The sequence below is a fragment of the Condylura cristata genome, unplaced genomic scaffold, assembly GCF_000260355.1.
Source record: "Condylura cristata isolate star-nosed mole 26May11 unplaced genomic scaffold, ConCri1.0 scaffold00008, whole genome shotgun sequence".
NCBI lineage: Eukaryota > Metazoa > Chordata > Mammalia > Eulipotyphla > Talpidae > Condylura > Condylura cristata.
In genome coordinates this window covers 19,346,944-19,370,374 of record NW_004567109.1, presented here as the reverse complement: position 1 = coordinate 19,370,374, position 23,431 = coordinate 19,346,944, and the positions used below count along the sequence as shown (strand labels likewise).

The 23,431-nt window shown below is 52.2% G+C and overlaps 1 long non-coding RNA gene across 3 annotated transcripts in view; it reads left to right on the top strand.

The window, feature by feature from the left end:
* Positions 1 to 23,431, top strand: part of LOC105853408 — an 85,219-nt gene that overhangs the window by 20,864 nt on the left and 40,924 nt on the right. For 2 of the 3 annotated variants that reach the window (XR_001145263.1, XR_001145262.1), the window contains exon 2: positions 16,344 to 16,494. The exons of the other annotated variant lie outside the window; for it this stretch is intronic. This is a non-coding gene — a long non-coding RNA (uncharacterized LOC105853408). The remainder of the gene's footprint in view (positions 1 to 16,343; positions 16,495 to 23,431) is intronic. 3 annotated transcript variants of the gene reach the window in all.

Below are 23,431 nucleotides of genomic sequence, written 5' to 3'. Positions count from 1 at the left end.
TCAGCGGACCTCCCCACCTCTCCTCCTTCCGGGGATATCATTAGAAGTGTCTTTGAGTGTTGGGGTATAGACCAGGGAAGTAGATGGGCCCTCTGCGGCTGGGGAGGAAGTATAGCAGCAGGGAGTGCAGAGCTAACCTTTACCAAGCATTTTCTGCACACCAGGCTCTGCTTTGTTTTCAAGGCAGAAATCTTAATCCTCACAAGGGCCCTATAAATGAAGTACAGCATCATCCCCATTTTACAGGTAGGAAAGCCAGCCACTTGCGCTGGCTTACAGGAGCGGAGCCTGGGCCACCAGCTGGTGTGGCCATCGTGCTCTTTGCCCTTGAGGAAGAGGGCGGTGGGCTTCCCGTCCTCGAGGACACCCACGTGGGCCAGTTGTTAGGAAGGGGATGCCAAGGTCCTGCCTTGGCGAGGGGGGTGGCAGCCGGGAGCGTTGCCCACTCCCGACTCTCAACTCCAACTGCTCCTGCAGGAGGCGCCGGCTGGTCGAGGTGGAGCTGACATCCCCGCCTCTCTGTGGAGGCTCATTTCCATTCATTTTCTTTAAATGCTTCTCGCTCTCTGTTTTTAAATCTAATTTTTCAGCTTCTTTTTTATCTTCACTCAAGTTGCTTTAATGAAATGAAAATGTGTCTGTTTCCCTCTGCTGGAGCTGCCCGGGGAATTTCAATATAAAACAAACAAGTTGGCTTTTAAAATTAAAATTTTATGGGTGGCATTTCCTCATTTAATGGGAGGCACAAAAGGCTGGAGTAAAACCAATTAACACGGGGTTGGGACTCGGTGTTCAGCAAAATTAAACAACAGGAGCATGGTGTGCTGGAAGCCGTTAGTGCTGGAACTCGGGAGCTGGGTGGTGGGCCCTGGGTGGAGGGCAGGGGTCCCAGCACCTGTGCGCTCCTGGACCAGTCCCTGCTCTGTATATGTGGGGGCCTCACCCCCAGACTCCACGCCCAGTGCCTAGGTGCCTGTGTGCACACCTGCTCTGTGCATGCCTGTGCTGGCCGTGGGTGGTGGGCCGACGGGGGTGCTCTTTTCCATTCCTGGCTTCCTGGACCATGGAGTCAGGAGAGGCTGCTGTGAGAGAAGCTGAGACCTTAACAGGGCTGGAATTCACTGGGAAACCTCTCCCCCAGGGTCAGGACAAGTCTCATCTACAAATGTGGAGGCCCTTGTTTGAACCCCAGGCCCAGACAGTGCTATGATGTGGTAAGGTCCACACTCGGGACTGAACTGGAGACTTCATTTGGGCAAACATGGAACTCAGAGGCTTTGTTTTTGGTGAAAATGCCACATGTGATGGAGGAGGGAGGGCCAGCCCTGGCAGGACTGCCATGGGAGAAGGGCCTCGTGCATGCCATCACGGGCGAGGGCAGTCCAGGAGCAAAGGGTGGCAGTGGCATGTGGGTGTGGCTGAATCTGGCCAGAAAGAAGGGGATGCCCAAGAAGCTGAGCCGGGAGAGTCAGCGGGAGTCAGGTTGTGGTGCTGGAATGAGGACTGTGGATGGACTTTATCTCTTAGGGCAGTGGACATTGGAGGTTTCAGAGCAGATGGACACTATCAGAGGTGGTTTTGGGAGACTGATTCTGGAGGCTGGTGGAAAAGAAAGGGCTCAGCTAGGTGTCATGGCCTTAGCTCGACTCCTCCTGAGGACCTCAGGCTGGACACTCAAAGTGATCTATGGCCACTGGGGAAGGGAGAGAGGCCTGGAGTGATGGTGGGGCCCTACTCTGAGTTGGGGCCCTGGAGGAGGAGCAGGCGGAGGAGCACCGACCAGTCCCCAAGTAGGGAGTGGGAGGTGCAGTGGACACAGGAAATCTCCGGATCCGGTAAATACTGGGCTGTGGTGCCATAGTCCCTAGGAAAATAGGCCCTGCAGCTTCAGGACAGAGCAAGGGCCACCCCCCTATTCCCTTTGCCACCTGCCTCCCCCACGCTGTCCCCAAGGGGGCAGCTTTCTCCCCGTGACCCTTACTACACAAGAGGACCACTCAATACTAGGCTCCCTGGAGCAGCAATGAGTTGGGGGGCGGAGGGTCTACCAGCTCTGAGTCAGGAAGGCCAGCTGGTCACCGCCCCCTTCCACCTCCCAGTCAGGTCTTTGGCCTCCAAAGACTCCTAGGCAGAAAGAACACCTGAGGTGGGAGGAGAGCTCCCGGCGGCAGGTCCCTGCAGTGATGCACACAGTGGAAGGCCGCCCAGGCCTGTCTAAGGCTTGTCTGAGCATCCAGGTGAGGTCTCTTTGAGACCAATTTAAGAACCTGCCTGAGATTTGTCAGTCTCTTTGAGGCCTGTTTGAAGGCCTAAAGTCTGGACTGGCCTCAGGGCCAGTCACATAAACCAATAAAAATGGCTTCAGGCCAGGGCTGACCTTGACTCTCCTATATAGCTAAGAGAGTAAATTTGGACAAGCTTACCGGAGGTTCTTATGGCAAGTTGGCTAGTGGAGTAGCTGGTGTCTTTCCGTTGGTGATGGGTGGGAGTTAACCCCAAACCACAAAATGATTGGTGAGAAGCCCCACTCCATCCCAAGCTGGCTGACCTTGACAGATGTGATAAAGGCCACACACTTCTTGAGGACCATACCTGTTGCCTGCCTTTGGTTGAAAGAGACATGATGTGCATTCTTTGAAACGGGTTTTTAAGTATGAGTATGAGTTCACCTAGCCGGGAAGGACTAAGTGACATCAGTGGACTCAGAAATGTGAAACAGATTTCTTGGGCTAAGAGAACTACAAGTGGATCTGTTTTTTCTGGAGCCCGGGCCTTGTAAGAGCCAGGATCCAAGCCTGGAGTGACGCGAGGAGCCTTGCCGACGGGAGTGTGGCTGTTACCACCCAGTCGCCTTGTTTTTCATGGGAACCAAATGAGTGGAGAAGTGTGAAGTAGCATTGTAAACTGGAAAAGTGTTTTATAAAAATGTGAATATATTTAGAGAGTAGGTAGATTAAGTGTGAGAAAGTGGCGATGGAGTAGACAATTAAAATATCTGCTAATTTCTCTCTTGAATTCACATTTTAGGAAATGTTGATAAACTGAGAATTCTAATTACTTTTCTCTCTCACACCTCTTCTCAGATGAATACACTTTAAGAGAGTTAAATTAGCTCCTCAAAAGTTTGTCACTTCCCTGCTCTCCCCGAGGGGGCTCTTTCTATAGCAGGTGACCATGGACTCCACTGTCAGCGGGCTCCACCAGCAAGAGAATGCGGAGTTGATGCCATTGAAAGTCCCAAAGTAGCATGATCTCAAGAAAGTTGATCTGGAGTGTATGACTCCTGGTCACAGGCAGCTTCTCCATGTTGGGCCCCAAAGGCTCCAAATCCTGGTAGTGAGAGGGGCTTCCCATTGGCCAACTTCCAAACAAAACTCCTGAGCCTCACTTCTGGTTGGGATCATTTGGGTCCTGTGGGTGGGCATTGACTGGCAGGGCCTGCTTGGTCTAGGTCTGGACCATGTGCCCTGCCCTGGAATAGCCACTGTGGTACAGGCGAAGTTGAAGCGGGGACCCACCACCCCTGGTCACTCAGGTGGACGCTGGCTCGGGTGCGTAGACTGTAGACCAGAGCTGTGTTTGGTCTCTGCCCTGGTGTGGTTTGTCTCTTTCCCCTGGAGCTTTGTCTCTGCAGACACAATACTGGTCCTGGCTTCATCCTGTCAGCCCGCACTTGAATTATTCTGATCATTTTTGTTTTTGTTTTAGCTGCTTGCTCAGTCACAAGCCTCTTTGCTCACCAACAAATTTTTCTCTATCACTGTTTAAAAGCGCAACACATTTAATCATAGCAGAGAACACACATTATAGTTAATGTGATAAGGCAGAAAACATGATCACAAAATTTAGTTATGGGAAAATAACCATCATTTGCCCAAGACACAATTTTATCACTAGAAACCCCAATAAAATTAACACGAAAACAATTAATTATGGCAAATAAAAGAGGTTAGTAAGATGTCAGAAACAAAATAACAAAAATAAGAGAAAAGAGGTTTTTTCTGTAACAACAATAATCAGTTTTTTTTTAAATTTTTTTAAGATTTATTTATTTCTGCATACAGAACTGCGGTACAGGCCAGAGGCTCAGGGGTGGCGAGAGGCTTCATCAGAGACAGAGTGGGGAGCAGAACAGGCAGATCGATGAAGTATGCTGCTAAGGGGAGCAGTGGGCGGGTCAGGAGAGGTCTGCCGCGCCATGTGGTCACCTCCGGGGCAGGCGGGAATTGAACTCATGAGGAAGCGGCTTTAGCTTCTTAGTGCTGTGCTTTAACCCGCTGCGCCACCAGGGAGGGCCAACAATAATCAGTTTAAAAATATCGTAGGAAGTTATCTGGAGAAGAGTAAGTTAACTTTATTATTATTTTTTTTAACAAGGAAGCTTTGCCTAGTTTTTTGAAAACATATTGGTTTCTAGAGATACAGATACACATGCCCTTGAATTAGAACCCCCCAGTCATTACCTTTTAAAGAAAATCATCAGGATGGAACCTTTATATAAGTAAGGCAAATGCCACCTATTTTTCTAGGAAGAGGCTGGAAGATGTGATCTAATTGTTGGAAGACAAACTGAGATGGTAAATAATGACCAAGTAGTACCGATGGCGTTTCAAGCAGAGTTAACTGTGGATATGACCTAGTTTTATTGCATGAAGTAAGAGTAGAGAACAGGATTTTCAGATATGGAGGACAGAGAAGGAGAAAGGTGGGCTGGGGCAGAGAGAGGGGAAGAGGGGCGTAGGGAGAAGGGGGAGAGAAGCCAGGAGGAGCAGTGGGGCAGTGAGTGACAGGTGTGTGTGGGATACCTGAGCACCCCTCTAGGTTCTAGATGCCAAAGGGTAATTTTAAGCTGTTGAAAGTATAATTGTCATGCACAATATTAACTCAACAAGGAGCTCAACAAAGGGGGCTCAAAGGAGAAGCTAGGAAACTCGTGAAAATCGGCGATGGAACAAGATCGCTGTAAACAGAGTTGGCCAAAATCCTCTGGGGCAAAGAAACCATAACCTTTGGGGCTCTTCGTGACTGGATAGACATTATTTTCACCTGATCACTTTTCTACATGTGAACATCTAGCTTTGTAGCACATGGGCATGAGTCCATAGTAACTGGAATGCCAGGCAAAGTCCATGCCCTGGGGAGCAGCTCTGGTGTGGGCCCTGCCTGGGCCGTGGGGGGCTCAGAGCCATTACTTTGTCTATTTCCATGTGTTGGGAGAGGAACCACGTTGAAGGGAGGGCCTGTCTTTATTTTTTGACTAATTTCATTTCATATAATTCCAAGTTCCTTCCATTTTGCTGCAAATGATAAAATCTCATTTTTCCTTATAGTTGAATAGTATTCCAATGTATACACATATACCATATCTTCTTCATGCAGTCATCTAAATTTTGCTTATTCTTTCATCCATCACTGGACTCTTAGGTCATTTCTGCCTTCTGGCTATTGTGAATAATGCTATGATCTTAGGTGCACAAATCACTTTGTTTAAACCCCTGTTTTCAAGTATATACCTACAAGTGGAATTGCTGGCTCATGTTGTAATTCTATGTTTAATAATTTGAGGGACCTCCACACTTTCCACCACAGCTGCATTATTTTGCATCCTACCAGTAGTGCACAGGGTTCCAATTTCTCCATAGCTTTGCTAACAAATAATCATTCTTTGGATGTTAAACTTTTAGTTCTTAAAATTAATTGCTATGTATCACTGATTATAAGAAGCGATTTAAAAAAAAAAGACTTATGCATAAGAACTGAGGTATAGGCCAGAGGTGCAGGGGTGGTGAAAGGATTCACTAGAGTCAGAGTGGGGAGCAGAAAGGCAGACTGACAAAGTACAATGCAGAGGGGAGCAGCGGGTGAGACAGGAGAGGTCTGCTGCACCATGTGGGTCAGCTCCCTGTCTGGGGATTGAACATGTGCTGAAGCGGCTGTGGGGAGCCTCACAGTGCTATGCTTCAACCCATTCTGCCACCAGAGAGGGCCCCTAGAAGCAATTTCTAATAATAACCTGAAATTATTAAAAGCAATTTCAGTCAAGAACCTCCCTGGTGACTTGGTTGGTCAAGAATCCCCTGGCTGAGGCCAGTCCTGCTTCCAGGACCACAATTAGAATCAAGTGAGTCCATGACTATTGTTCTTCCTGCTACCTGGGGTCACTGTTGAAGACTGGCCCTGAACAACTTAATGGCCATTTTTTTGTCCACGGCTACCCTGATGTCTGCTGCTTTAGGGCCCCCTCTGGGCATCACTGAATCTTCCAGGGGGAAACAATATGCTAAGATTCCAGCTCCACTAAATTACAATATTTTTAAGTGTCTACTATGGGCTAGGCATTGATCTAAGTTTTGGGAAAACATTAGAGCAAAACAGACAACGGTACCTGCCCTTTGGGGCTCAGTAAACATGAACACAATAAATCAGTAAATTATAAAGCATGTTAAAGATAATAGCCACATTGGGAGAATGAAAGAATAATGCAGGTAAGGGGAATTGGGACTGTGTGGTGGAATGTTGAGTGAAGGTGCATAATTGGGAAGATATTGAATAAATGTTGAAGGAGGAGAGTTGTATCTGGAAGGAATGTTCTAGATTGTTGGACCAACTTTCAGGCTGTCAGATATGGGTGAGGTCAGAGTAAATGACAGGTGGGTAACAGAAGAGGAATGTGGCTTGGAGGCTGTCATTGAACTTTGGCTTTTCCTTTGAGTGAGACAGGAATCCACTGTGGGATTTGAGCAGAGAAGTAGCTCTTTTTAAATTTAAGTATAATTTTTTTTTGTTCCTTAAAGACTGTTTTTAAAAGAAGTTTTAGGTTTACAGCAAATTGAGAGAAAAATACAGAGATTTCCCATGTACCTCCTTCCCCCTCCCCTGCTCAGCCTCCCTCGTTATTAACACCCCCACCAGAGGGGTTTGTTTGTAACTGCGCCTATGTGAACCCTTCATTATCACTGGAAGTCCACTGCTTACACCAGGGTTCACTCCTCTGCACCAAAGGGGCGGTGGGGGAGGGGGGGAGGCGGCTTGGGGAGGGGAGGAGGAGGAGGAGAAGGAGGAGGGATTACAGATTCTGTAGGTTTGGACAAATGCATAGTGTGTGTATCCATCTTCCTAGTATACAGAGTCTTTTCACTGCCATAAAAATCCTCTGTGTTCTGTGACTAGTGTTTTAAATGATTCACTTTGGCCTAGGTGCTAAGAATGAAACTGAAGGTCAGGGGGCAGAGTCGAAGTAGGGAGACCAGTGTGAGGTCACAATTGATCGATGGCAGTCACCCTGGGCCTCAAGCCCGGGCTGGCCCCCAGCCTCCGGCAGGTCCTCCAGCTGTCAGTCTCTGCTGTGGAGCATTGGAAAAAAAGTTTTTTTTTAAAATATTTATTTATTTATGCATACAGAACTGGGGTACAGGCCAGAGAAGATTCGCCGGAGACAGAGTGGGGAGCAGAACAGGCAGACTGATGGAATACATGGCTGAGGGGAGCAGCAGGTGAGACAGGAGATGCCTGCAGCACCACGTGGGTCAGCTCCTTGTCGGGAGTGAACCTGTGCTGAGGCAGCTGCAGCCAGCTTTTCATAGAACTGCGCTTTAACCCGTTGCGCCACCAGGGAGGGCCCTATTTTTGTTTTTTAATTAAATAATTTCTTACATTGTTGTTAATTCTTGCAAGAACCACTGGTTTTTGAGGAGCTGCTGTGTGCTGGGCCGAGCTCTGGGTGCCTCCTGTTGACCATTTCACTGAATCTTCAAAGATTCAGAGGGGGATGCTGGGAGGGGGGTGGAGGGGAACAGGGACAGTGCACACTTCGCAGGCTCATGCTGTGGGCCTCCCCCTTTGTATCTTGAAGTTCTTACCCACCATGAAGATTTGGAGAGGGGATCTTTGGGGAGTCACTAGGATTTGGTAAGGACATGAGGGTGGCACTAGAAATGGCTTCCCTCCTCTGCCTCACTCTCTCCTCCCTCCTGACGCTGCTGCAAGAACCAAAGGAAGGCGGGAGAGTTGCAGTGAGAGGCAGTCAGTGAATCCAGGAAGGGGTTCTCACCAGAACACAATATGCCAGCACTGTGATCGGGGACTTGCAAACTCCAGAGCTGTGAGAAACCTTCCATTGTTTAAACCCCTGTCTGCTATAGCAGAGGAAGACGGTTTCACAACAGGAAACAAAAATTGAGGTTTAGACCAGGTCTCTCCACTGGGAACGTTGGGTTTTGGACTGGGCTGTGATGGGAGACTGGGGGCTAGAGAGACCAGGGCTATGGGGAGTCCTGCCTTTGGGTTTGGGAGGCCTCAGCATTCAGGGTTTGCAGACGGACAAGTCTGTGGTGACTGGGTGTAGGGTAAGTAAATTGGTCAGGCTTTTACGCTGCTGGCCTGTGTGGCTATCACCTGCAGCCTTGAACGCAGACGGCGCGGGGGAGCGTGGGTGCGGGGCACGTGTGCTTGATGGCGTTCACCTGGGGCATGGGTGTGGGCATGCGTAGGGGAGCACAGCTGAGCCCGGGGGCTGAGGATGAGGGCAGCTCACTCGGAGGCGGGAGGGCCGCGGAACGGCTGTGAGAGGGCGACACCATGAGCGAACGCCGGAGAGCCCGAAGAGAAGAGCCAAGGTTGGGTTGGAAGGCTCGCCAGCCTCCCCGTCCCAGCCTCCCTGCCTTACCAGCCTCGGGCTTGCCCCACATTTGATGTAGAAAGAGCATTAAAGCCTGGAAAAGCCACTGAGGACTCCAGGACCCCTTTCTCCACCTGCTGGAATGGGTAGAGAATGGCCTCGAGCTTGCTGTGCTCCACTAGGCCAGACCAGAGCAGAGACCTGGCTTTAGCTTTCCTGGGGTGCAGGGTCCTTACCGAGGTCCTTGCTTTCTTCCTCCCCGCCTCTCAGGCAGCTTGAGCTGTCCAGGCAGATGCTCCTGGGGGTGGCGGGCAGTGACGGTGGCTGGGGTCAGGGGTGCAACATGCGTGGAGGAGAAGGTGCCCCATCCGGCTGTGGCCCCCTGCCTGTTCATTCTGACTCAGAAGGTGAAGAGGGCATAGTGTTAATGACAGTAATTGCCTTAATTAGTTTTTTTTTTTTTTTTTTTGGTTTGGGGAGTCATAAAATGCTGCAGCTAGCTTGGTGCTAATCATGGTAATTAGGAGGGGCTGAGGCCTGTGCTTATTGGCAGTTGTTAACAGGGGAAGCAACAGCAGGTAGAGACAAAGCAAGAAACAATGTTCAGTCCACTTTCCTCTCTCTGCTCCCTCCCTCCCTCCTACAGCTTTGGCCTTTCATCCCTTCCTGCTCTCCCCCCACAACTTTCCTCCTCCTCCTCTGTTCCACCTCCTCAGTCCACTTTCAGAGGGAAGCCTCTTTGCAGGTGAAAATGGTGACAGCAATGACTGGGGCGGGGCGGTGGCCATGACTGGTTTCAGGGATTGGTGTCAGGTTTGGGGGAGTCTTGGGGCAGGGGAGGGTGCCCAGAGGGGGGTCTGGGCACTTTCAGAACGTCTGCTTTGACTAAGCATCTTGACTTATTGATAAGCTGGGAGAGCTGTTCCCTCCAGTGAAGCTGGGGAGTCCTCGGGGCAGGGAAATTGGATCTTGTTTCCTTTACTCTGAGCCATCCAAGCATCAGATGCTCACACAATATTTCCTGAGCACCCACTGTGTGCCAGGCTGGAGATTTAGTGGGGGGTCAGGCTGCCTTGTTCTCAAGGAGCTCCCAGGTACACGGGGAAGTGGATGTATAAGAAATAATGACCACCCAAGGAGGCATCAGAGGTAACTTCTCTTGGTGAGTCAGGGAGGCTTCAGGGCCATCGGGCGGGACTTCCCTAAGGACGCAGTGTTTTCTGAGTCTTATAGAGGAGGAAGTAGTTTCCTGAACAGGAGCAGGAGATACTCCCTAGGAAACAGCATGGGGAAGGGACTTGGAGGGCACAGGACATGGAAGGCTGGGAGGCCTTTGGGCTAGACTGTGAGGGGCCTCAAAGACCACATCACAGCATTGACCTCACCTCTAGGCCTCGTATGGGAGGGATTAGGGGATGTGCGGGGGTCAGGAAACTGCCTATAAGGGGAGAAGGGACACAGAGGAGTGCTCCCTGGAGGCTGGCAGTGCTGATCTTGGTGCTAACAGCACAGTGCCCTGCTGGAGACAGCGTCCCAGCGACACACACACACTCGTGAGCACGACGTGTGAGCTCCAGCTACATGTGGCACAGAGATACAGGTGCACAAACTGCTCCCCATCTGCTCACAGCCATGCACACTCAAACACTGACAAATTGCGCCCCGAACACACTGCATGCATCGGACCCACAGATATGCTTCGCCTTTGGGGGGCTTGCTGAAGACAGGTGTGCCCCAGCTCCTCGACTGTTTTCCCCCTCTACCTTGCTCCCAGGTCTGTGGGTGGCAGGGCTGGGGCTGAGGTAGGCAGAGCGCCCTCCACAGGTCACCCTGCAGCCCCTCCGCTCCCCTGGCATGTGACTTGGTCCTCAGTGCCGGGACCCAGCTCCGGGAAGAACTGGCCAGCCGAAGAATCAGCTTTCTTTGTTTTGGGGTGCATGGGCTACCCCAGCCCTGGTGATTGGTGAGGTTGACACCCCAACCAGAACTCACTGTCTTCCCACACCAGGGTCTGTGTCGGTGGGTCCATCTCCACAGCGTGGGCAGGGGACGTGTGCATTCAGCATTCAGCCTGGAGCATACACGCCTGCTGCGAGTGATGGGAAGAGCCTTGCAGCAGGAGGCGCGGGGGCTAGATCACAGGGAGCACGTCCAGATTGTGAGGGGGTGAGGAGCCACTGAGGAGTAAGGGGACAGAGAGCAGCCATGTGGGTGGGGCTTGGGGAGGAGCTAATATCCTGGGGTGGGGGGGCTGTGGGAGGAGCTTGCCGAGTGCCAGGCTCTGCTCCCGGTGTGTGAACTCCCTTGATCATTCAGGGCCCCACAGAGCAGGTGTTCTTAGCAGCCACAGAGCAGATGTGGGACTTAGGACCTCGTGCAGTCCACACAGAGGTTGACGGGAGCCCAGACAGCAAGGCTGTTCACAAAGCCTGCTGGCCTGGCCTGTGGGCTCCTGGCCTGTCCTTGAGCAGCAGGGGAAGCCTTCTTCCTTTTGTTCTCAGTAGCCAGCCAGGCCGAGCACAGAGCACGTGGGCTGTTCACCAAGGCCAGGAGGAAGGTTAGAGGCAGGGGCTGGCCCGGGAGCTCCTGGGCACCTCAGGGCTCCCAGCCTGTCCTTGCCCCTGCCCCACCTACTGGGAGCCTGCCTTCTGCTGCCAACCCTGGAGCCTCCAAGTCTTCCAAAGCTCAGCTGTCTCCTTGTCCAATTCCATTTTCTTACCAGACAAACGAGGGGCTGGATCCTCCTTCCCGTTCACACCGACAGGCTGGGTGTCAGCTGCCGCGGCATCTGTTCTTGTCAGAAAAATTAAGAGGGGAGTGAAAGAAGCTGAAGCCCTGGAAATATGGGCCGGGAGGGAACCTGGGTCTGGAGGCTCGGAGGGCCCTCCCGCCTCCCCGGGGCAGGGTGGGGTGCACCTCAGGGGGGGGGGCAGCTCTGGCCAGCGTGGACGCAGCCTCCCACAGCATTCTCTGCCTTTCAAGGGGAGGGAGGTGAGCAGCGTGGCCTCAGGCAGGCTGACTCCAGCTCCGGACTGCCCAGCTGTGCTTGTGCAGGTTGCTCGGGCCTCTGTCCCTTAGTTTCCTCCACTATACAGTGGGACCACGATGTGGTGAAAGGTCAATGATCTAATGTGTGTCGAGTGGGAGGAACAGAGCCTTGCTGGGCGGCAGAGCCAGAGTCGGGCAGGCTGGAGAGTGCTTCATTCTCTCTGCCAACCTTTAGTGACTGTAGACCTTGCACTTGGGGACCTCTGGTCGCATGGGAGAGGCAGGCCCGTAAACAGGATTTTTATTACAAGTGGGCGTGCGACGTTCTGGAAAAGAGGAGGAAGCAACTAATGGACATGGGGTGTGGCCGATAGAGGAAACCCGGGAAGGCTTCCTGGAAGTGGCAGGAGCAGAATGTGGAGGAATGTGAGTTTTCAGGCAGCTCCAGGGTGTGAGACCTCCCACGGAGTCTGGGCAGCAGGAGCTAGGCTGTAAGGGGCCTGGGAAGCCATGTTCAGGAGTCTGGGGTTTATCCTAAGACCACTGGGAGCCCTGGGAATGTGGAGGAGACAAGGATGCCTTTGGCCTGAGAGAGATGGCTCAGGCAACTGTTGGAAGGACAGGGGTGGGGGAGGGCGGAGGTGCCTTGCTCAGCTCCCTCCTCACTCCTCTCTGTAACCTCAGCTGCCTCCGGCCAGCCCAGGTGACTGTACTGTCTTCCTGCCTGGCATCTACTGAGCAGATGAGCAAAGGTCCCAGGCTGGGCCTCAGTGGGAGGTGCAGTGCTGTGGGCTGAGGCCTCTCACAGAGGATTTGGGAGCTTCCTTTCAAGACCGGGAGCTCCTGGCTCCCCACTCTCTCAGCCTTGGGTGAGTCGTGGTTGCGGAAGTATCACGCAGGTAGTGGGGCTGGGCTGGCTCCGTCCAGCAGGGGGCAGTCGCAGTGCGCGAATGGGCATCCCCTCCTGGGCTCCGCACCGGCCTGGCTCTTCGCAGAGTGGCCTGGGGAGGATTTCTGGTGCCCTCCCTAGAGCAATTGAACCAGAGTCTAGGGGGTGGGGGGCAGGGCAGGAGGGCAGGGTCAGTGGGACCCAGGCTTCAGTAACTAAAACAACTTCCTGGGGTTTCGAATACACTCAGACTCACCTGGCTGCAGGGTGTAAGTGAGCTGACAAGCGCTGGGCTGGCTGTGCCTTCTGGGGGCTGGAGTGGGGCCATGAAAGATTGAGCAGGACACACTGCAGAGCTACCTCTCCCACCCGCGCCAGGAGGAGGTGTGGAGAGAGGGCTGCAGCATGTGTCCAAGCATTGCATATGCACAGAGACCCTCTGGTGGGGCTGCGGTCACCTCCTGGCTTGCTCTGCCTGCATGGACACACGGGCTTTGCTGCTGTGCCTGGGCTTGGGTACTGGAGCGGGGCGCTGAGCTTGCAGCTGTGAGCTGTCTCGGTGCCCGCTTGTATGGTTCTCCTTACCTGTGTGTCTTGCATTCCCATCTCTCACATGAGAGTCTGCCTGGTGACTGGCCTGCATGGCCTGCGACCTTTAGGAAGCAATGACAATTTAAAACATTATTTAATTTATGCATACAAGAGCTGGGGTGCAGGCCAGAGACGCAGAGGGTGAGAGGATTCAGCAGAGACACAGTGGGGAGCAGAACAGGCAGACTGGCAAAGTACACTGCTGAGGGGAGCAGCAGGCAAGACAGGAGAGGTCTGCCGTGCCACGTGGGTCACCTCCCAGGCTGGGACTTGAACTTGCCCTGCAGTGGCTGTGGCTAGCTTCACAGTGCTGTGTCTTAACCCCTTGCGCCACCGGGGAGGCCCTCAATGACACAGTTGAAGTTCTGCTATTTGAAGGCTCCTGTGTGACCTCCCCAAAGACCACACACAGGTGAATTCTGTGTGGACACAGTGAAAGGTCCACCATAGCCTCTCCAGACAGTGTCTCCTGTTGGCCTGCAGGCGGGCAGCAGGCCTTGCTGGGAGAAGTGATGTGGCTGGTGGCAGGTCCCTGTGTGCCCATAGAGCATGCCAGGCCCACCGAGTTGCCCAGCCACCATCGTGAGAGGGCTGCAGGGCCGGGTGAGGACCTTCCAGGCAGGCCGGCTGCTCGACACCACTTTATATCATTGGTGCAGCATTTATTTAGTGGAAGGGCTGAAAGAGATTCTGTTAGTGGGAAAAAAAGAACTGATTGCATGCACCAAGCATTCCATACATTTTTTTTAGAATTGCCTCTGCTATCAGAGTTTGCCCATCATTTGTAATTGGAGATACATTGTCATTCACTCTAAGGATGGAGGTAACTTATATAGATGTGGTTATGAAGTTTGTTCCCACAGAGAGGTTCAGGCATTATTTGGCTTGAGAATTTCAGCTGCTCTGCAAGGTCACATTTAGAGTAAACAGATATTACCTTTTTGTGAGCTAGAAAAAGGAAGTTCAGACAGCTCCAGCCTGGTGGCTGTGTAGCTTCGGGGTGGAGGGAGCGGCACCCCTGGGCCTTACCAAGCCCTGGGCTAGATGGTGGGGTTACCTGCAGGTACATGCGTGGTGGGGCAGATCAGGCTTACAGGTGTGAGGGTGGCTTGAGTAGGGCGTGCGCTGGACTGGGTGTCGTGGGGAAGGGTTTCGTGTGGGTGGGAGTTGTCTGTGGAGAGTGGGGCAGGGAATGCTGTGAGTGTGGTGGAGTGCAGAACAGGGGAGCAGTTATGTATGTGTTGGTGGTGTGCACCTCCCATTGGTTTGGGTAGTTGGGTGCGCTGTACCTGTGAGGGGGCGTTGGGTGTGTGCGAGTGTACATGTCCATGAATGGTGTTCCTGGGGACAGTCCAACAGCTCGCCCTCTCAGCTTGCTCCACAACTGGCCCGGCCTTGCACAGGCCTCCCCAGGAACCCTCCCCATCTCAGGCTGCAGCCTCTGGGGGCTCTGACCTGCTGCTCCCCCTCCCTAATGCCCGTGTGTGTGTTGGGGTTGCAGGGTCCTGTCTGTGGCTTGAAGGAACTAGTCCTTTAGGTGGGAGGGACAGTTGGCTCTTTGCATAGCGCTTGGCCCTGGCCCGAGTTCTGTCCGCTCCCCACTCCCAGCCCAAGCCACTGTTACGGCCACTGGCATCTGAACTACTGTAGTGGCTTTGATCTGGCCTCCCTGCTCCCCTTTCCCCCCAACAGATTCTCTGCACTGTAGCCAGATTGTTTTCTAAAGCTCAAATCAGGCTCATCCCTCCATACTTCAAACCCTTCAATGACTCCTCATCGTCTGTAGGATGGAGGCAAGGTCCTCAGCCGAGCTCCCCGGGCCTCCCATAACTGAGTCTTATCTGGGTCTCTACCTCACCAGCTCCCCCCCACCCCCGTGGCCACCATGCCAAGAGCAGCTGCTCTTTCTGCTGTGGCCTCCCTCACCCAGCCCAGGCAGGGCGAGCTTGTTGCTTCCCTCCCGGAGAGCCTACGAGCTTTCCAGGCAGAGATATTTTACGGCTTTTCGCTCAGCGCTCGCTTACAGCTCTGCACAGCCATGGTGCATTGGGCCTTGCGTCCTTGCCCACCTGTGGCCTCCTTTGGGGCCACCTCAGGGCTGCTCCTGAGCCAAAATGGGGCCTCAAGATCAGGCTTTTACTTCTGGGGGCGGGGGGCAGCCTGAGCAGAGCGCCAGTGCCCACCTTAAGCCTGGAGGGGTGATGACTGGCGCTCGTGCTATTTCTCTCCTCCCTCCATCCAGGCCACTGGCTGGCCTGGGCTGCTCTGCCTTCAGGGAGGTGTATGCCATGACAGGAGTGGCCTTGGTATGGCATGTCCCTGGAGGGGCCCTGTACCCTGAACTGGAGCCTCTCCACGGGATTCAAGTGGTTGTCCTGGTGTGAGTGGGGAGAGAGAACTGAAAAGAGAGGGCGGGTCCCATCTGACTAAAGGGAGGACCTTTATGGACTCAAGAGATTGGCCAATGAGGAAGGTCTGGGGTTCTCTGGGCACAGGGTACTTGGTGGTTCCCTGGCCTTAGAGAAAGGAGCGTGTCCAGGGACAGTGGGGTTCTAGCCTGTGCATGCCAGGGAGGTCATGGCTCCTGCTCTGTGGGCGTCAGACCCACACAGGGACTGCGCCCACTGTCGGGAGGGGACGCAGGACCGTGGTCACCACGTGACACGCTGACTGGACCAGTCTGAAGGTTTCCTGGGGCTGTGAGCTAGTCCTTGTGGGGTGCTCGTTTGCATCCTGCACCCACAGAATCTCCGCCAGCTGCCTCCCCCTTTTGTCGTAGAATTCCCCCAAGCGCCTCCTTGAGCAAGCTGCTGATGGAGTATCTTCACTGGTGTATGGACCCTTGTTTTGTACATTAAAACGCTCAGGTTTTGTTTTCATTTAAAAAACTATAATTTAGTTCTGCTGGTTTTGTTTTGCTCCTTGACAGTTCTCAATAAACATCAACTGTGATCTAGAAATCTGTCTGCCTGCTTAAGTGCAAGCAATACCCCACCCCCTGCTGCAGACCAGCGCCACTACCACTGAGCCCCATGCTTTCCTCCAAGGACCATGTTTGGGGCTAGGTTAGGGACAGGTGTGTAAAGGTGGGGGTTCTCTTACCCAAAGAGAGTGAAGCTATTTACCTTGGAGCAGACAGGGAACGGAGAGGCAGCCATGAGGGGTCCCGCTGAGGAGACAGGAAGCGACAGTGTGAGGAGGGCCTCCGGGAAGGGGGAAGCTGCACTGCCTGCTAATTAATGCCTGGTTTCTTCTCAGGGGAGCTCCTGGGTGCCTGTGCTGACATCCATCAGAAGCACCTGCTCGCTCTGACCTCCCAGAGTGAGGAGACCACAGTCTGTCTTGAGCTGTGGTGTTGATTCCTTTTGGTTTACCTAATTCAGCATGCTGGACTGTGCCAGACTTGAAGGTAAAAGAATGAGCAAGTTAGATTTAGTTTGAATTAGTAGTTTGGTGCGACAACAGGCTGGTAGAGACAAATTGAAAATACATGCTGCCTGAGCTGGACTGGTGGGGAGCAGCAGCCGGGGATTCTCACCCAGACTGGGGGAGGAGTCGTAGGGGTGGTAGGGAAATATTTCATGTGGGGCTGGTGTGTGCTAGAGGCAGAGGGCTGGGAGCCTGTAGCATACTTCCCTGGGGCACAGAGACTTCTGGAAGTCCGTGGGAGATGCTAAGGATGGGAGCCAGCGCTCTGGGCTGGGTTGAGCCATGCAGGGCTTTGGAGGTCTTCTGTTAAGAATTGGGACTTCACCTAGGGAAGCACACAGTCATTGAAGGTGACCGAGATGGTTATATGTCAGTCTGGAAAGAACATCCTGTCGGGTGTGGAGGGTGGTAACTTGCGTGCTGGGAAAAAAGTGTTTTGCCAATTTCTGTGGTGTAAATACTCCCACCCCCATTGACAACAATTGTTACCAGTGGTCGTCACTGAATGCAGAGGTGAGCTGTTGATCTGACTACAGGGCTGGTACCTGACTCTTGCAATGGAGTGGGAGGGAGCAGGAGACCTTTTTTCTCTTACTGGGGTGGGTGAGCTAGCCAGACCAACTCTCTTTTCCCTGTCTCCTATCCCAGCGCTGAGCCCTGCTCATGCACTAGGTTAGTACCAAGGTCCAGGAATATCCTGGGAGGACAAACAAGCACCCACAACAGCATCCCATCCCATTTCCCGGAGGCCTCCCTGGAACCAGCTCTCAGGAGGAAGTCAGAGGCAGGAAAGGGTGCACCATGTGATCACATTTCAGGGCTGAGGACTGGAGAAGAGCATGCCCGGGATGGGAGGCTGATGAGCTGATGATAATAATTATGACAATTATGCAAAATACACAAATAATAATTACAGAAAATCATGATTATTATTTGTGGGTGTGAGTTGTCTCCAGCTTTTGGGAACAGCACAGAAGCTTCAGATGCCCCTTTTCCCGTGGGTGTGAGTATCATAGCCGAGCTTGGGGCTATGTGGCAGGAGCTGGGGTTTATTCCCCTCTTCAGACAACTGTCTCCTGCCTCAAGTTTTGGTGGGTGCCAGGCCTGGGTGGGCCAGAGAGCATGTTCGGGAAAGATAAGGCCACTCACTGGTCCCCATCTCAAAATCTCTCGAAGGACACAGCCACCAGGGCAGTGATTGACCTGAAGAATATTCTTAGGAACTGTGTGTCCCTCCCACCAGCTGCTTTTCTGGCTCATGGCTGATTGGGTATCTGACCCAGGTAGGGTCAGATTTTCTTTTCTGGAAATGTAGTCCTGGGCCTGGGAGAAGGCAGGGTTAGGAGCTATCACTGGGAAGCACGGAGAAGGAAGGTTCTACCCAGTGGACCACAGAGAGAAAGGACTGATTCCTGGTGGCCTTCAGCATTCCAATTCCACTCCTTTCCATGACATTTCCTGGATCTTTGTAGTAACTACCCACCCCTCCATGCCTGAGAGTGGGGTATTTTTACTTGCAAGATCCTAAGCAAAGAGCCTTGACGGTCTGGTTTTATGGATGAGTATGGGTCATACTCACACGAGACTCTAGTGGCATCATGAGGACATTCTTATGGAAACCCAACAAGAGGAGCTGTCTCAGGGTGGGAAACTGAGGCAGACTGGGAACTGAAGGGAGTTGCTTGACTTCATTGTCTGCTTTTTCTGTTCTGCTATCAATTAGCCAATTCTCTTTTTTTCTTCTATGGTCATTTAAACTCCCGAGAGAAGGAATCCGAATGGCTCAGCTGATCACATTGTCTCTATGTAGAACCTTTTGCATCAGGCCATGTGATAGGCTTTTAGATGGCCAATGGCTAGGCCACTCTTGTTTCAGGTGCTTATTCTCGATCCAATCAGATGGTAGCTTCTAGCTGCCAGCCTTTGGCAGGGGCATTCAAACTGACTTGTTCCATGTGACTGCAAGGCTTGCAGGTGATGGTGAGTGCTGGGAAGTTTTGAGGACATGATTGATCAAAGTGGGAATTTGGAAAGATTAATCTGGCCATAGAAAAGAGGATGACTAGAGATGGAGAGGGCTGGCAGGGAAGCCAGGCTGCAGCTTCTAGCCCAGGGGCAGATGATAAGCTGAGCTGCCAATCTTGAGGGTGGAACTGGTGGGGACAGGGCGGGGAGAGAGGCCCCCAGGGTTGGCACTCGCAGGAGCTCAGCAGGCCTCCTGAAGTTTGTCTCCCTTGTCGCACCCTAGTTCTAGCCCTGGGTGGCAGGACTGGAGAAGACACCTGCATTGATAAGACTTGGTAACTGGTGGTTGCAAGTGGTGAGGGAGGGGAACCCTCCTTTTGCGGGCAGATGGTGAGGCTTCTGGTTGCTGACCTAGAGGCCTGGGCGGCCAGGGGAGGCATGAAGAGGGAGGGGCAGGTTTACGGAGGAGGCAAAGTTCATCTCAGCTGATGAGAATGCTGGGGTTCAGGAGCCTGCAGGCCACAGAGGGCGAGATTTCTAGTGGAGGGAGGGGAAGGTGGGTTTGAAGTTGGAGGGAGAATTGGAGCAGGAGGTGACCTTTGCTAGTCTCAACCATAGGGGTGAGTGTGTGATGCCACCGGTGCTGGGCACGGGGCTTGGGCTCAGGCAGTGTTTGATAAACAATACTGCACGTCATGGGAGGGGACTTGGTGCTTTAGGGTATTTTGTAGGGAAGCTTAGGTCTCTAGAGGCGAAATTTCAGGCAGTGAACAAGAGGGTTAGGGGATACTTGTGGATAAGAGAGTCTGTTGGGTTTCTTTAGATGACCTCAAGACAGATTCCACCATCTGCCTTGCCCTGAAGGATGTCTGGTGCTGATGCCTGGTTGAGGAGCAAAGATTAGGGCTGCTCCCTATGCTCCACTGTGAAGCTCTCTGCTCTCCTAAGAAGAGGCCTTTTGATAATCACAGACTGTGCTCGGTCATCAGTGCACTCAGAGCCCCATCCTCTACATCCGCGTAGTGTTTTGGAGATGATTTCACATTCATGAGTTCACTGGTGCCCTGTACTTCCCTTGTGAAGGAGAGCAGGCAGGGCTTGTCATCCTCATTCTACAGCTGAGGCCCACAGGGGTTAAGTGATTAGCTGAGAGTCACATAAGGGGTCAAAGGAGGCAGAACTGGGATCCAGTCCCCCAGATCTAGAGGCCATCATGTATTGTAGATGTTCCTTAGATGTATCTAATAAGGTCACTTTGAGTTATATACACGGCTAATGTCTATTAAGGTCTTCTCGTGTGCTGGGTGCTACCCTTTACGTTTAAACCTCATTTAAGTCTCACAACAAGTCTATGAGGTAGGACTATCCCCTGTCTATTGGCAAGAATAAAAGAGACAGATGACGCCCAGTTCTAACAATGGTGTGCGAAGAGGGCTCTTGGCATCTATCACAGGATCGAGAATTGCTCCAAATGTTAGGAAACAAAATCAGCACCAGCAATTAAAAATGCTAATATGAATACCTTCTGATTCACAAATCCTTTTGGGAATCCCGCCTATAGGAATCAAAGCATCAGAACATAAGTATAAATGTACAAAGACATTACAGCACTGTGTGGGGATGAAAATGAAACCCTTGCGCATCCATCAAGAGGGAAATGGTTAAATGACTCCGACTCAGTTCTGCTGTGGATGGTTACACAAGCAGCGAGGAGGGGAAGTTGCAGCCATATGCACTGACCTGGAGGCTGTCCATGATTTATTAAGTGAGCAAAGCAACTTTGGAGTAATGTGAATCCTGCATTTTTTATTAAATAAATAGAAAGAAATTAAAAGGAAGAAAAGCCCATGTGGTTTTTATGCCAGTCTATAAAATGACATGAAGGACACTTACCATCTGTTGTGGCCTCAGGAAGATGAAATGGAAGATAGGGTTGGAGGAGGATTAACTTTTCACCTTCTTATACTTTACTCAGCTAAGGTTACCTGGGACAGTCGTGGGGGACTTCATGGAGGAGGTGACATTTGAGCTGAGTCTTGAAAGCTGAATGGGAGTTTGCCCGTCAGTGAGGTTGGGAGGGGCTAACACTTAAGGCAGAGATGCCGGGAAAGGGCCTGTGTGACTGCTGCTTACTAGCTGTGTGCCTGAGCCTCCCTGGAGAGTAAATGGAATAATGCACAGTGGCCCTCGGCTCCTGCTCCTGTGGACTGGACTAACTCTTACTGTGTGTTGGGACACAGATGAAGGACCATGTGGCCTGCATCTGATCACCATCTGCCATATCTGGGGCATCAAGTTGCTTCAGAACTTTACCCCAAAGTCACTCAGAAACATCCGCCAGGACGGCAGGGAGCCATCTGCAGTGTCCCAGGTGAAGGGTATCTCTCAGATGGGATTTCTAGCACCAGCTGAATTTTAAAAAATGTCTTGTCATGGGCCCTCCCTGGTGGCGCAGCGGGTTAAAGCACTGCACTAAGAAGCTTAAGCCATTTCCGCATGAGTTCGACTCCCGCCTGCCCCGGAGGAGACCACATGGCGTGGCAGACCTCTCCTGACCCGCCCGCTGCTCCCCTCAGCAGTGTACTTAGTCAATCTGCCTGTTCTGCTCCCCACTCTGTCTCTGGTGAAGCCTCTCACCCTCCGCATCTCTGGCCTGTACCCCAGTTCTGTATGAATAAATAAATAAATCTTTAAAAAAAAAAGTCATGACTTATCTCTAGTTTGTAAATGAAATTGGTCCCCAGAAACATACATGTGACCCGTGTGCCCTAGGTATGAAGAGTGGAGCAGGGGTGAGACTGAGGGTGGTGGGTCTGTGGGAAAGGCCTCTGCCTCCCCATCTCCTGCTTTCTTCCTCCCTCCTTTCCTTCAACTCCCCGAATGACATCCCTCCCTCCTCCCTCCTCCCAATTCCCTTTGCCTCCGCTTGCACCTTCAGGGATTGGGGGGCACAGAGTATCTGGCTGTGGTCAGTTGGCTGGACATGCATGACCCTCCTCACCTCCTCCTGCACTCCCCTGACCTCGACAGGCCATGCACGCCCACGGCCTGTGCTGCCAGGTCCACGTGGGTCCAAATCCCAGCTCATCCTTTTGCTGAGTGACTCAGACAAGTGCCTTTGAGTCTCGAGCCACAGCTGTTCTTCCGCTCTACGATGGGCCTGATTCTGCTTCTCATAGGATTGTGGTAAGGGCTGAGAGTGTCTACAGCTAGCATTTGTTTAGGTTTAAACATGAGCATATTGTCTCATCTTCTTTTAGCCTAGTTTTGAGGAGGTTTTGGCAAAGTCTGAACCTTTGCTGTCTCTTTAGTGTAAGGGACTTCCTTTGTGTCTAATGCTGGAATTACCACGGTCAATGCTTAGTGGGTCTTGGTATGTACAGGGCTCTGTTTGTCCACTCTTCTTCTCAGACCCAAAGAAGCAAGTGGATCAGAGCCACTACAGGCAGCAGGATGTGCTCTGTGTGTGCGTGGATGTCCCATTAGCAGTGCAGGAGTGAGCTGTAGTTATGAATGGTGTTTGTAGTTATAAGCGCTGCTAACAGCTCTAATCATGTGCATTGTAATGTGTGTAATGAAAGCTCCAACAATGAATTAATAGACCAGTTGTGACTTTGATGACCATGAGAGCAAACTAGAGCATGATTCTGTTAACAGACTGGGGCACAGCCTGCAGAGAGAGGGGTTTATGAGGGCAGGAGAGGGCCTTGGGCCAACCTGGCATGAGTCTCTGCCGATTGTCTTCAGGGCTGTGTGACCTGGCAGGCCCTGCCTTACCTCTCTGAGCCTCAGTTTTCCCATTTCTAAATCAGAGAGGACATCAGTCCTCTCCTGCTGTGATGTGACAGCAAGCAGGTAGCAACTCCCCACCCCTCCCCTGGCACCTCCCTCCAGTTATGCTCTGGCTTTGCTGCTCTGAGGAATGCCAGCCACGCCTGCTGCAGGCCCTCCCACTCGCTGTCCTTCAGTCCGGCAGATATTTGCACAGCTGCCTTTTTTTCTGAGAGGTCTCCTAAATGTCACCTGCGTACGTTGTGTTGTATGACTTCACTGCCTGTCTTCTGCTCTAGACGCTAAGGGTCATGAGGACAGGGGCTGTTTGGATGACTGCGGAATCTTCCCGCTCACAACAGCACACTGGAGCAGTCAGGAAGCACTTCCTGGGAATGGCGCTGATGGGTTGGGGCAGATCTGGAGCAATGAGCTTGGGCTCCACAGGAGCAAATGAACTCCTGCCACCAGGGTGGTGAGGCTTCTCTCCAAAAGCTACTTCTTCATAGGAAAACTCAGGGCCTCTGAATTTCTACTTGTCCCTGCCTCCCCTTACCTGTATCTCCCCGATCACTGTGAGAGAGAAACACAAAGCTGGTAGTGATCTTGGATGAGACTTGAGATCACACCTTGGAGCCCACAGCCCTAGGGCAATGTGAACAAAGAATGAGGTTTCTGAGCCTAAGCAGCCCTGAGGAGGGTCCCAGGTGTCCTGTGTAGGAATCTGTAGGATGGCTCTAGTGCCTGCCTGTGAGGGTGCTGTGAGATGTGTGATTGGGTGCGACTATAATATTGTATGCTGGTGCATGTGTGCAGATCTGTGTACTGTTTGCTTATTTGCTTGTATTTGGTGGGTGGATGGTGGTTGTGTGACGACTTGAGAATGTTGGGTATTGGCTTCTTGCAAGGCATGGTAGCGTGTGACTGTGAATTTGTTGTTGCCTTTGCTTGAGAGTGACCTGAGAGTGGGGACTCATGGAGTTCACAGGCAGGTCTGGGAGCTTGTAGGTGAGTGCGTTTTGTGTGTATCTTCTGGTTGTGAGAGGCAGTGGATGGTGATTTGCATGTGTGGGGGAGTTGGTGTGTGCGCATGTGTGTAACTGCACCTTTTATTTTTAAAGATTTATTTATGCGTACAGAGCTGGGGTACAGGCCAGAGGTCAGAGGTGGTGAGAGCATTC